Source organism: Chrysochloris asiatica, unplaced genomic scaffold, assembly GCF_000296735.1.
Source record: "Chrysochloris asiatica unplaced genomic scaffold, ChrAsi1.0 scaffold00010, whole genome shotgun sequence".
NCBI lineage: Eukaryota > Metazoa > Chordata > Mammalia > Afrosoricida > Chrysochloridae > Chrysochloris > Chrysochloris asiatica.
This window is the reverse complement of record NW_006408528.1, coordinates 32,223,112-32,238,308: the sequence shown is the minus strand read 5'-3', so window position 1 is coordinate 32,238,308 and position 15,197 is coordinate 32,223,112. Positions and strand designations below refer to the sequence as shown.

The window sequence follows — 15,197 nt, the reverse complement described above, 5'->3', positions numbered from 1 at the left end:
AAGGGCAACAGTTTTATAAGAACAAAGTTGAGAAAGGATGGGAAGGAGGGTGGAATGGAAATAGGAACCACAGGGAGGAAGTGGGAAAACTGTTTTTGCATGGAGGGGATTACAATCATTGAGATCAAACAAAGTGTATGGTATGTTGGATGTAAAACTGATGATCTTGTGTGTAAACCTTCACTCAATTCACAACAGAAAGTTAAAAAATTAAATAGGTATAGATGATAGAATATAAGAATTTACATATGTTTGTATATATATTTATAAACATTCAGTGTTTTCATTCTTAATAAAACTTTAAATACTTCTTAAAAGCTAATAATATGTACAATTTGATGAACTTGACCTATACCTATGGATGATGTAGCTGAAAATACCAACTGAGAGAGAAGGAGTCTTCACATCAAGGATCAAACATATCCCCTCTATGCACAGGGTTTATAGGGAGAGGAAACTTAGACATTGGCTACATAAAATGGGGGTTGGGAGACTATAAAGGCATGAAGTGATTGGCTTACAAGTTTTTAAGAGGGAGTTTTGTTTCAGAATGTGCAGCGGAAGGTAGAATCCATACTGAATAGTTTTCATCTTGTCTAGACTGGTCTGGTGAAAGGAGATGGGGATAAGATTTTTATGATTCAGTAGTGTATAATCATGACTAATTGCAATGTTATCATGACTAATTGCAATGAACACAAATGTAAAGGTAGAAGCTTTGTAACATAAAGGGGGAAATATTTAATCTTACATTCCAGGAACAGAGGACCCTAGGACCCTCAAGGGAGAAGAGCATGAGTGGAATGTGGGACCTTATCCAGAGAAGCAGTGACACCAGTGATGGGGGCAGAGATGAGGACATGGAGAGAGGGAGCAGCTGAGGACTCTAGACTCATGGAAAGAGAAAGTCCGTTTGCTGGTGGCCAGGAGGCAGGCTTGCAGAAGGAGCCCTTCAGTTGTTTAAATGATTATATATTTCTGAGTGTTTTTGTGTACATCAAAAAGCAAACAAACAAACAAAAAAGGGCAAAAAATTAAATTTTAATATGCAAGTGTGAGTGAAATTTTTTTAAAAAAAAGAAAGAAGAAGCAATGGGGAAAGGGGCTGACAAAAAATCAAGGATACTGTCCTGGAAGTTGTATTGAATCTTAAGAGTTTAAGAGAGCAGAAAATTCCCTATTTTTAAAACTGCAATTTCCATTTAACATTCTGCTAGCTGGAAAATGACATGTGGATTACCTCATTCATTCCCAGATGGTGTTTGATAAGTGAGATATCACTGTAGTAAAGAAACAAGACAAGAACTTGGACCAACTTAAAAAAAAAAGTTATTAACATGTTAACTAATTTTTAGAATAAAGAATATACTTTTAACTAAATCTGATTGATACATTTGATATAAAAGAAATTTTCTCCAAACCCATAAAAATTTAATTGTATGGCTTTGTTGTTGTGGCTGTTAGGTGCTGTCGAGTCAGTTCTGACCCATAGTGACCCTATGCACAACAGTGAGAGATGAAGTCTGGTCATCTTGGCTTCTAAGGAGCATTCTGGTTGAACTTCTTCCAATACAGATTTGCTTGTTCCTCTGGCAATCCATGGTACTTTAAAAATTCGTCTCCAACACTTTAACTCAAATGTATCAATTCTTCTATAGTCTTCCTTATTCATTTTCCAACTTCCACAGACATATGAGACTATTGAAAATACCAGAGCTTGGGTCAGGTGAAATGCAGTCCTCAAAGTGACATCTTTATCCTTGAATACTTTAAAGATGTTTTGTGCAACAGATTTGCCTAATGCAATATGTTGTTGCTGTTGTTAAGTGCTATCGAGTTGATTCTGACCCATAGCGATCGTGTACAGAGTTTCTGAGGCTGCAAATCTTTACGGGAACAGAAATCCAAATCTTCCTCCTGCAGAATAGCTGCTAGTTTCGAACTGCTGACCTTAAGGTTCGCAGCCCAATTCACAACCACTACGCTACTAATGCAATATAGGTCATGGTTTTTCTTCCCAGTAGAATAACCTTACTATTTCTTTTTAAAGCTGCAATGTGTGCCATTTGGCGCTTACCAGTTAGGTAAAAACACAACATTTTAATCCCAGCACACTTTGGAATCCCAAGATTTTTCACTAGATCCTTACTACCACCTTTGAAATCTGCAATATTTTCCATTTTGGAATTTTATTGACAAAGTGATTTTTGGAAACTTCAGCTACATAAAAACAAAACAACATCTGGACTCTCTGGATTTTAGCTGTAGTGTTTTCAAATAATTTAAGTGCTCAATAAAATTAGGTTTCCTTAACATTGTAGTCACTTCAGTTCTGACTCAAAGCAATCCTGTATAGAGTATCCAAAGAGTGACTAGTGGGTTTGAACCACCAAACTTATGATTAGCAGTCTAGTGCTTATCTAACAGCACCACACCTTAAAATAATCAACCATTAGTGATCAAAAGGGCAGCATTTAATCAAGGACAAGGTTTCAGAGGGTTAGGAATGGAGTAGGAATGGAAACAGGAAGCTCGGGGAGGAAGTGGAATAAGTAGGGTTTCATTGAGGGTATTAGAATCAATGACATGAAATGAAGTATGTATTGCTGAGTGGAAAACTGATCTCGGCCCTATATCCCTTCACCCATTCCATAATACAAAGTTAAAAAAAACACCTTGTCTTCCAAGAATGCAACAAAGGACATTTATTTATAAGGACATTACATTTATGTTTTATCAGAACATTTATGTATTACCATGTAATGAAATTGAACAAACCCTAGAGGAAAGAAATTAAATGAATATTTAAAACCAACTGTAAGAGAGTTGATTCCAGCTTAGTATAGGAAAAGCATTGGGTTACAAACCACAATGTAGGCCATTCAAACATACTAGCAGGAGAAAAATGAGGCTCCCATTGAATTTAAGTCCTGGTGTAACACTGTAGAATTAGCACTGGACTGCTATCTGAAGGGTCAGTGGTTCAAAACCACCAGCTGCTCCTCTGAAACCCTGTACAGAGCCACTATGAGTCAGAATTGACTTGACAACATGTAGCAATAACAACAGCAAATCCTATAAAGAGTCACTGTGAGTCCCAAACAACTCAATGGCAGCAGGTTTGGTATTTTGGGATCTTAGAAGTGCTCTTTAGGGTTTCTGAGACTGTTAATCTTTATGGGAGCAGATAGTTTCGTCTTTCCTCTGTGGAGCATATGGTGGGTTTGAGTCACTAAGAAATTCATTCATGGGTAGCCAGCACACATATGTATATACCAGTACCCATATAACTCATATAGTATATTGGAACATGTGAGTAAGCAGAGGAAGGAACACAACCAATTATCAGTGTTTAGGGTCCTCAAATGCCTAAATCTCCCCTGGTACCAACACTCTTCTGGACTGTGTATGTGAAGTATAGTGAACAGAATAAACAAAGTTCCCACCTCAAGAATTTATGTCAGGTGTCAGAGACAAACATTAATCAAGAATCACAAAATTGCAAGCACTATGAAAGAAAAAGCATTGTACCAAGAGGAGTATAATAAAGGGGTGTCTACACAAATAAATGGATAGAAAATGAGAGTTGGGAGATATCTTGTAAACCATAGAATGAGCAGGATCCAGCCATGCAGACAGGAAATAATATGGGCAAAGGTTCCATTGTTGGAAAGACTTTATTCATTGCATTTTCAGGTTGAGGGCAACACTGTCTCCCTACACTGTGAGATGAAGCTGAGGAATTATCTTGAGTCCAGTCTTTGTAAAGACTTACTGCCAAATACAAATTATTTACTTCTCTAAATTGTGCTCAACAAGTTTCAATCTACTAATCTATATCTTTTCTGAATATAAATGTTTATATCTTTTGCTAGTTGTCATTTTGTTTATATCATTTTTAACACAACAAAGAGTTTTGAAAACATAACCATGTTACTCATTAAGCAATATGTCAAAGTAGCTCTGTGAGTAAAATTTCCAAATAAAATCTCCAGTAGAAATGTATAATAAAATTGGATTTATGTCATTACTTCAGTGGAAAAAAATATGCTTATAATATCCATAAGAAACTGAGGTACAAAAATGTTACATTCTTAAAAAAGCAGTTTATTGCAAAGGAATGTCAAAATCTCATTTCCAGTTTTTAATACTTTAAGTAGCACCAGTTCTAGTCTTGCTATCACATAGACACTTGACTGAAGAATTCATATATAGTTTTATCCTACACATAGGTATCAACTTCAGATTTAAGACTGTTTCTAAATTTTGAAACTAATGAAAACTTGTAATAATTAATTAGTGTTGCCTACTTAAAGCATCAAAATCAATGAACTATTATCTAAACTAAGAATCATCTAAAATATTTCTTTTAATTGGTGCCAAAACACCAATTTTGGCATTATTGGTGTTTGTTGTTATTAAGTCAGTTGAGTTGGTTCAGATTCATAGCACATTACATAGGGTTTTCTGAAGAGTGGGTGGTGGTTGTCAGTCCTGATGTAGTGATGTAGGGTAAGTACTGTACTAATAATTGCAAGGTCAGTGGTTCAAATCCACAACCCTCTCTTTGTTGCTGTTGTTAGGTACCATCACGATGATACCAACTCATAGCAACCCTATGCACAACAGAACGAAACACTGCCCAGTCCTGAGCCAATCTCACAATTTCTGCTATGTTTGAGCCCATTGTTGCTGCCACTGTGCCAATCCATCTCAATGGGTGCCTTGCTCTTTTTCCCAGACCCTCTACCAAACATGATATACTTTTCCAGGGACTAGTTCCTCCTGAAAATATGTCTTAAGTGTGAGAGACAAAGCCTGGCCATCCTGGATTCCTAGGAGCATTCTGGCTGCATTTCTTTGAATGCAGATTTGTTTGTTCTTCTGGAAGTCCATGGTACTGCTGCTGGTGGTGGTTATGTGCCGTGGAGTTGGAACTGACTCATAGCGACTCTGTACAGGGTTTCTGAGGCTGTAAATCTTTACGGGAGCAGAAAGCCTCATCTTTCTCCCATGGAACAGCTGTTAGTTTCGAACTGCTGACCTTATGGCTCGCAGCCCGATTTGTAACCACTACGCTACCAGAGCTCCTTATGGTACTGCTAGGTCTCTCTTATTCACTTTGATTTCTTGACTGCTGCTTCCATGACTGTTGATGGTTAACCCAAGCAAAATGAAGTTTTTGACAACTTCAAGTCATGGTCTTTGATCTTCTTCAGTAAGTATTTTAAGTCCTCTTTGCTTTCAGCAAACAAGGTTGTATTATCTGCATATTACAGGTTGTTAATGAGTCTTCCTCCAATTTTAATGTCATGTTTTTCTTCATATATTACAGCTTCTCAGATTATGTGCTCAGCATATAGACTGAATAAGTATGGTGAAAGAATACAACCCTGGCACACATCGTTCCTAATTTTAAAGCATTCGGTGTTCCCTTGTTCTGTTTGAACAACTGCCTCTTGGTCTATGTATAGGTTCCTCGTGAGCACTATTAAGTGTTCTGGAATACTCACTCTCCGCAATGTTGATCATAGCTTGTCATGATCCACACAGTCGGAAGCCTTTGTAGAGTCAATAAAGCACAAGTAAACATCTTTCTGATATTCTCTGCTTTCAGTCAAGATTCATCTGACATCAGCAATGATATCCCTCATTCCATATCCTTTCTGAATTTGGCTTGAGCCTATAGCAGTTCTCTATCAATGTATGGTTTCTGCCATTTTTGAGTTATCATTAGCAAATTTTTACTTGAATGTGATATTAATGATATTGTCCTATGATTTCCATATCCTGTAGGATTCTTTGGAATGGGCACAAATATGGATTTCTTCCAGTCAGTTGGCCAGGTATTTGTCTTCCAAATTTCTTGGCATAGATGAGTAAATGCCTCCAGTGCCATATGAGTTTGTTGAAAGATTGCAATTTGTATTCCAACAGTTCCTGGAGCCTTGTTCTTTGCCAATGCCTTCTATACATCTTGGACTTCTTCATTATCACTGGCTCTTGATCATATGTTACCTCTTGAAATAGCTGAACATTGGCCATTTCTTTTTGGTACAGTGCCTCTGTATGTTCCTTCCATCTTCTTTCAAGGTTCTTTGCATCATTCAGTATTTTGCCCATAGAATTCTTCAGTATCGCAAGCCAAAACTTGAAACTTTTCTTCAGTTCCCTCAGCTTGAGAAGTGCTGAGAGTGTTCTTCCTTTTTGGTTTTCTTTGTACATATTGTTACATTAGTTTACTTTGTCTTCTCTTGCTGCCCTTTGAAATTCTCTATTCAGCTCTTTTAACTCCTCATTTCTTCCATTTGCTTTACCATCTCTACTCTGGAGCTTCTACTCCCGTAAAGATTTACACCCTCGGAAACCTTGTACAGGGTCGCTATGAGTCGGAACCGACTCGACGGCACTTAACAACAACAACAACAACTCTGGAGCTTAAGTTTCAGAGTCTCTTTTGACAGACATTTTGATTTTTTCCTTCTTTCCTGTTATTTTAATTACCTTTTGCTTTCATCCTCTATGATGTTCATGATGTCATTCCATAACTCCTTTGGTCTTTGGTCTTTAGAGTCTAAATCTGTTCTTGAGATGATCTTTATATTCAGGTGGGATATATTCAATGTCATACTTTGCCTCTTGTGAACTTGTATAAATTTTCTTCAGCTTTAGCCTGAACTTGCTTATGAGCAATTGATGGTCTGTTCGACAGTCTGTCCCTGGCCTTATTTTGGCTGATGTTATTGAGCTTTTCCACCATCTCTTTCCACAGATGTAGTCATTTTGATTTCTGTGTATTTTATCTGGTGAAATCCATGTGGATTGTCGTATTTTGTGCTGTTAAAAAAGGTATTTGCAATGAAGAAGTCATTGGTCTTGCAAAATTCTATCATGTGATCTCCAGCATCATTTCTATCACAAGGCCATATTTTCCAACTACTGACCCTTCTTCTTTTTTACAACCTTTGCATTCCAATCACTAGTAATTATCAATACATCTTGATTCCATATTTGATAAATTTCAGACTGAAGAAGTTGATAGAATTCTTCCATTTCATCATCACTGGCTTTAGTGATTAATGTGTACATTTGCATAATAGTGGTATTAAGTGGCCTGCCTTGTATGCATATGGATATTATCCTATCAGAGACAGCATTGTACTTCAAGATAGATCTTGATATATTCTTTTTGATGATGAATGTGACGTCATTCCTCTTTAATTTGTCATTCCACCATATCGTAAACCATGTGACTGTCAGATTCAAATGGGCCAGTACCAGTCCATTTCAGCTCACTAGTGCCGAGGATACTGATGTTTATACATTCCATTTCATCTTTGTCAATTTCCAATTTTCCTAGATTCATAAGTCATATGTTTCATGTTCTGATTATGCTTACAGTTGTTTCTCTTCATTTTGAGCTCTGCTCCATCAGCAAATGAAGGTCCCAGGTGCTTTCTTCCATTCTAGTCATCACAACCAAATCTACTTTGAGAAGGCAGCTCAGTCATATTTTGAGTGCCTTTCAACCTGATGAGCTCATATTCTGACACTGTATTTGATCATATTCTGGTGCTCTTTATCATGTTTCTGTATTCGGTATTCTAATGCTGACAGTGTTTTACTGCTAGTCATAAGGTTATCAGTGAATAAATATTCAGAAGGAGTCTGTCTCTCCTTCCTAGTCTATCTTTGTGTGAAAGCTCAACCTCTCTTTGGAAACCCTATATAGGGTGGCTGTGAGCCATAACTGATTTGAGAGCTGTAAGATCAACTCTCTGTCATATGGGCTGTCTTGTGCTTTGTAGGCTATTTAGCCGTATCACTGTTCTTTACCTACTAGATACCAGTAGCAATTCCTTCTTTCATAAATCATGACAACTAAAGTCAAATGTCAGGTTGAGAACAAGTGGCTACGAGAGGACTTCACAAGTTTATGAAAAAGTTCCATTATCTTTTAGTTCTATTGACCACAAAGTTTTTGAAGTCTCCTCATATATGGCTAAGCAATCTGAGGAATCAGTTTTGGAGTATAGCATTCAATGTTTTTTCTAAGCAATTGGATGCCCCTATTTTATATTATTGATATTCAGTAGAATCTTTAATGAGATTTTTATCTGTATGCATCTGAATGCCCAAATTGTTGATACTTTTTTAAAGTATGACTGAGGTTTAGTTGAATTGACTGGTTGTGTTACTATCAAATAAACACAATAAGGACAATTTAAAAAAAATAACTGTTTAAAATGATTTCTTTAATCCTCAGTATTTGTAAAACTGGAAAAACACTGTAAATCATAAAGGAGAATGTAAAAAATATATCAAGGATAAATACTTGGAGCATTTTGAAATACTTGTGTTGTCTATGTAAATATATATGTATTTCATTAATTTGGAAAATGCTACCTATACATTTTTTTTTCTTTTTGTATATATTGTAAAGTTTTCAATTATACTTAATATAACATTGCATAAATTTCTGTCATCAAATATTCTTTCAACATCATACATTTTTGTCTTTTTAGATACTATAAAGGATACCAGAGATGATTTATTAATTTGTTTTTCTTCTTGAGTACTATTCACAACATTTTTTCAATGATACAAAATAAAATCTATGAGAAGTATAAAGTAAATATTTTAGTATGTAGCATCTAATGTTGGCTTTGAGTAGCTATTTCTCTAAGGTTTTTTTTTTTTTCCCCATGTGAAAGATGTAGAATTTCAGGCAACATTGTTTTCCTGCACTTGACCTTTAGTTTAGTTTTTTGGCTTTGTTCCTGATTGAAGTTATATAATAAATAAAATAACAATATACACATAAGGAAATACAAAGGGCTAAATGGAAAGACACACCGATTGTCTTTAATTTCAGATTTTTTAATCTATCTTTACAGGCAAAATAATTCAAAACTGTTCTTCTGGTACTTTATTTACAAATCTTTAAAAGATGATCAAAAGAACTAGTACTTTCCTAATGAAGTGATGAGTGAGCAATATGCTTCCTGAAATGACATAAATACTGAATGATAACTTGGTTTGCTTTTACTTAAAGCTATTATATGTAGATAATTCACCACTTATCTGTCATTTTGTCATACTGTGGTGGTTTGTGTGTTGCTGTGATGCTGAAAACTTTGCCAGAGGTATTTTAAATACCAGCAAGATCACCCATGGCAGACAGGTTTCAGATGAGCTTCCGGATGAAGACAGACTGGGAAGAAGGAAAAGCAGACTATTTTTGAATATTTATCTACTGAAAACCTTATGAATAGTCAGATAGCACCAGAATATTGAATATTGTAATATTGTGATTTGTTGTTGTTGATGTTAATTGCTGTTGACTTGGATCCGAAGCACAGGGACCCTGTATAGGGTTTCCGAGGAGCTTTACGTGCCGAAGGTTCAAACTGTCATTGCAGTCCAGTGCATTAATCGGCAACGCCAAACCAGGATTCAGCTATTCATAAGAACACTAGAATTATCCTGGTGTGGCACTGCGCATTAATGCTCTGGACTGCAATGACTGTTTGAACCGCCAGATTGGCACATCGAGCTCACCATGCCTCTTTGAAAACCCTATACCGGGTTGTTATGGGTTGGAACAAACTCAACAGCAATTAACAACAACAACAAATTATGAATAGCACTAGAATATTATAGGATATAGTGTTAGAAAATAAACTCCTCAGGTTGGAAGGCACTCAAAATATGAATGGATAAGAGTTGCTTCCTCAAAGTAGGGTACTTTGATGACGAGAATGGAATAAAGCTTTTGAGATCTTCGTTTGCTGATGGGGCACAATTTAAAATGAAGAGAAACAGCTACAAACATACATTAATAATTGGAACACGGAAAGTACAAAGTATGAATCTAGATAAAATAGAAGTTATCAATAATTAAATGGAATGTGTAAACATTGCTATTCTAGGCATTAGTGAACTAAAATGAATTTGTACTGGCCATTTAAAATCTGACAATCACATGGTATACTATACTGGGAAAGAAAATTCAAGAGGAATAGGGTTGCATTTATCATAAAGAATATTTTAAGATTTATCTTGAAACATAATGCTGCCCATGACAGGATAATATCCATACACCTACAAGGAAGACCAGTTAATACCATTATTATTCTAAAATTATGCACCAACCACTAAAGCCAACCACTAAAGAAGAACAATTGGAGAATTCTACCAATTTCAGTCTGAAATTGATCAAACATGCAATCAAGATGTATTGATAATTACTAGCATTTGAAATGCAAGGGTTATAAACAAAGAGGGATCAGTAATTGGAAAATATGGATTTGGTGGTAAAAATGATGCTGGAGATAGCATGATAAAATTCTGCATGACCAATGACATACTCACTGCAAATACCTTTTTAAAATAACATGAAAGACAAGTATATACAGGTACCTCAGTAGATGGAATACACAGAATTCAAATTGATTGCATCTGTGGAAAGAAACTTGGAAAAATTCCATATTCATCAGCCAAAACAAAGTCAGGGACAGACTGCTGAAGAGGCATCAATTGCTGATATGAAAGTCCAGGTTGAAGCTGAAGACAATTTACACAAGTCTATGAGAGCCAAATATGACTTTGAACATATCCTACCTGAATTTCAAGATCGCCTTAAAACAGATTTGATGCATTAGACACTAATGACCGAAGACTAGAAGAGTTGAAGGATGTCATCAAGAACATCATTCAGGAAGAAAGCAAAAGGAAGAAGGATAATATCAAAATGTATGTCAGAAGAGATTCTGAAATTTGCTAAAGGAAGAAGTAGGAGACAAAAGAGCGGAGCAGAAATTTTCAAAGGGCAGCCAGAGAAGATGAAGTTAAATATAATAATGAAATGTGCAAAGACCTAAAGTTAGCAAGCCAAATGGGAAGAACGTGCTCAGCGTTTATTAAGCTGAAGGAACTGGAAGAAAAATTCAATCCTCAACTTGCACTACTGAAGGATTCTGTGGCCAAAATATTGAATGATGCAGAAAACATCAAAAAAGATGGAAGGAATTCAGAGAGTCACAGAACCAAAAAGAAGTGGCTGATATTCAACCATTTCAATAGGTAGCATACAATCAAGAGCCAAGGTACTGAAGGAGGAAGTCCAAGGTCCACTGAAGGCATTGGAAAAGAACAGTCTCCAGAAATTGATGGAATAAAAACGGAAATATTTGAACAAACTAATGGAACTAGAGGAACTCACTCATCTATGTCAAAAAATTTGGAAGACAGCTAATTGGCCAACTGATTGGAAAAAATCCACATATATGCCCATTCCAAAGAGAGGCATCCCAACTGAATGCAGAAATTATCAGACAATATCACTATTACCACATGCAAGGAAAATTTTGCTAGGGATATTTCAAAATGACTGCAACAGCATTTTGTCAGGGAACTGCCAGGGGTTCAAACCACATTCAGACAAGGGTGTAGAATGAGGGATATCACTGCTGACATCAGATGGATCTTGACTGAAAGCAGAGAATATCAGAAAAAATGTTTTTATCTGTGCTTTATTGAGTCTGCAAAGGCTTTTGATTGTACAGAATATGACAAGCTATGGACAACATCGTGTACACCAGAACACTTAATTGTACTCATGAGGAACCTGTTCATAGACCAACAGGTAATCATTCCAGTAGAGCAAGGGGACTCTGAATGGGTTAAAATCAGAAAAGGTGTGCGCCATGGTTGTATTCTTTCACCATATTTATTCAGTCTTTATGTTGACCAATTAATCTGAGAAGCTTGTTATATGAAGAAGAACGTGTCATCAGAATTGGAGGAAGATTCATTAACAGCCCATGTTATGCAGGTAACACAATCTTGCTTCCTGAAAGTGAAGAGGACTTAAAGTTCTTACTGATGAAGATCAAAGACAACTGTCTTTTGTATGGGTTTCACCCCAAATAAAATATGGGCACAGAACATGAACAGAGACTTCAATAATGAAGACATCCAAGCATCAAACCAACAAATGTCTGAAGAAATGTTCATGATTATTTTCCATTAGCGATACAAAAACCAACACAATGAGATATCATCGCACACCAACGTTAACAGTGGAGTTCAAAAAAGCAGAAAACATCAAATGTTGGTGAGTGTGTGTAGAGACTGGGACCTCCTGCATTGCTGGTGGGACTATAAAATGGTTCAACCACTCTGGAGAAGGGTATGGCAATTCCTCAGAAAATTGAAGTATAAATACCTTATGACCTAGAAATCCTTCTATTTGGTACATATCCACAAGAAATATGAAGCAGGACATGAGTATATAGATATATATGTTCATCGTAGCACTATCCACAATAGCAAAAGATGGAGATGGCCTAAGTGCCCAACAATAGAAGAATGGATAAACAAACTTTGGTATATATGCAAAATAGAATACTATGTAACATTAAAGAATAATGAATATGCAAAACACCACATAACTTGGATAAACCTGGAGGAGTTTATGCTGAGTGAAATCAGCCAATCACAAAAGAACAAATATTGTATGAGACCATTATTATAAAAGCTTTTTAAAAGGTTTCCAGAGTAAAATAAACATTTTTTGATGGTTACTAGGGGTGGGGAAGGGGAGAGTAATTTGAAGGCTAGAAGGTAGACATATGTTAGCTTGGGTCATGGGGAGGGCAACATACAAGAAAGGGGAAGGCAATATACAAGAAGAGGGAGGGTAGCAGCAGCAGAATGAAGATAGTTGAAGACACAGGGAGGTATACATGTGCTAAAAGTTGTTGCTGTTGTTAAGTGCCATATATACAACCCTGGAACAACAATGTACTTGACATAGATATTGAGACATGGATTGAGGAATAGGCTGAATGGGTAAGGGAGCAACAGTGACACATATAGAATTTTATATTCCACAATTATATAAGAGTTTTAAAAAGGAAAAAAAAAAAAAAAGCAGTAACTACTTTCCTGGAAGTCAAAGTTTCAACCATAAATTTAAGTTAGCATGAAGTTATTTCAGTATTGTCACCTTCCCATTCTTAAAATGATAGATTCCTATGATACCCACACCTGGGAAATGGAATAACTACCTTTTTTCAAGCACAATAAGAAAGCAGCAGTTCAATGTTTGCATTTTACAAATCTAATTACTGAATCATCTGCTTAAACTATTCTGGTTACTCTGGGTCAGAATCTGAAACTCTCCATTGTCAGAATTTATCAACATTTTACTGAAAGGAATAATAGCGGTTCTATCATGCTGATAAATTGCAGGGAAAGGAGGTCAGCTCTAAATAGAGAACAGAGCAGTTAATACTCCTCTTTCAGTAGAAGGCTTTGGTGGTGGTAATGGTGGTGTGCTGTGGAGGCGGTTCCGACTCATAGTGACCTTGTATAGGGTTTCCAAAGCTGTAAATCTTTATGGGAGCAGAAAGCCTCATCTTTCTTCTGTGGAACCATTGATAGTTTCGAACTGCTGATCTTGAGGTTAGCAGTTCAACCCGTAACCATTACTCTACCACATATCTTAGTTAGAAGGCTTTAGGATGATATAAAATTATTTGTAACTTTTAAATCATTCTAATGTATTGTCAAAAAAATCCACAAATGGGTTTAAATGTTGTGAGAAAATAAGTAACCGTATACATTTTCAAGCACGCAAAATGAAACTTAAGGCCTATCAATGTCTTCTTACCTAAATCGGTAATCACTACTAGCATCTTGAGAAAAATACCATTCTGATGTGAAACATTAAAGAGAATAATAGATAAAAACATCTTTGATAACAGATACGAAACACAGCATGTGAGTTTCACAGAACCTTCACTGACCTAGACTTTGGCTTTAATTTTTCCATTGCAATAGATGCTGTGTCTGTACAGAAACGGGACTGATTTAATAAAACATTTTAACTGGCATTTAAGAAAGGATCTCAGCGGATTGGCCTTTTTCTGGTTTTAAAGAATATATTAGGGGAAGTCTCAGAGAGTCCTATTTGTCTTTACTGTTCCAGTTTTTCTGGATTTTAAAAAATGAAAATTCAAGTTCTGCTTCATATTTTTTTCCCATTCTTTCGAGGACACATCATTTGAAAGCGTCCAAAAAGACAAAGTGGAAAATAAGACAAACAAGGGATTATGGTAAAGTAATACCAACAAAAAAATCACATAAGTCCTTAGTGCTTTGAGTTATATGAAATGTCAGTGAGTTGTGAATAGAGTATCTCATTTAACGCTCAGTATTTTATGGGTTGGAGAGGTGCTGGGAAACAATCATCTTTAAGACAATATACCGTTTTGTCAAGGTAACAGTATGTGTTTGCATGTGGAACCATATGGCCCAGAGAATGGGGGAAGTATATCAATCAGATCATAAAATGAAAAAAAAAAAAATTTTGAAGAAATTATGAGTCCTCCATAAAGACTGTAGAAGACTTGACGCTTTTGAGTTATGGTGTTGGAGGAGAATATTGAAAGTACCATGGGCTGCTAAAAGAATAAACAAATCTGTGTTAGAAGTGCGGCCAGAGTGCTCCTTGGAGGCCAAGGCCAAGATGAACAAACTTCGTCTCCCATACTTCAGACATATTGTCAGTAGGGACCAGTCGCTGGAGAAGGACATCATGTTTGGTAAGGTGGAGGGTCAGAGAAAAAGAGGAAGATCCCCAGTGAGATGGATTGGCCAAGAGGCAGCATCAGTGGGCTCAAGCATGGCAACACTTGTGAGGTTAGCCCAGGACTGGGCAGTGTTTTATTCTGTTGTGCATAGGGTCATTGTGAGTCGGTAATGACTTGATGGCACCTAACAACAACAACCATTTATCACATAAGCTGTGGGGAAAATGTAATTTTGAGACAAGCTATGAACAAATGCTACTTTTGTAATATGGACAAAAATTATTTCTACTTCCATCTCATTGCTTAAGCTTCATACCTTGCCTTTTAACTCACTATGCCTGTGTTCTAGTCATGTCAAATGTATGGGTATTCAGCAAACCTTTATGAGAAATATAGTTCAAATAGTGTGTCTGAGTGCACTCCATCTATCAGCTATTAAATATAATGATGGTGTGTTTTGCTCTAGGAACGGTTTATCTTGTGAAGATAACACTGATGTTTCCAAAATGACATAGTCAAATGAAGTTGACTGATTACTAGGTTCCAAGACAGTCTTCTTCAGTGCTATTTGTTGTTGTTGTCAGGTGCCATCTAGTC

At 36.3% G+C, this 15,197-nt stretch overlaps 1 protein-coding gene across 1 annotated transcript in view; it reads right to left on the bottom strand.

The window, feature by feature from the left end:
• Positions 1–15,197, bottom strand: part of MAGI2 (membrane associated guanylate kinase, WW and PDZ domain containing 2) — a 1,931,490-nt gene that overhangs the window by 1,126,835 nt on the left and 789,458 nt on the right. The window lies entirely within an intron of this gene.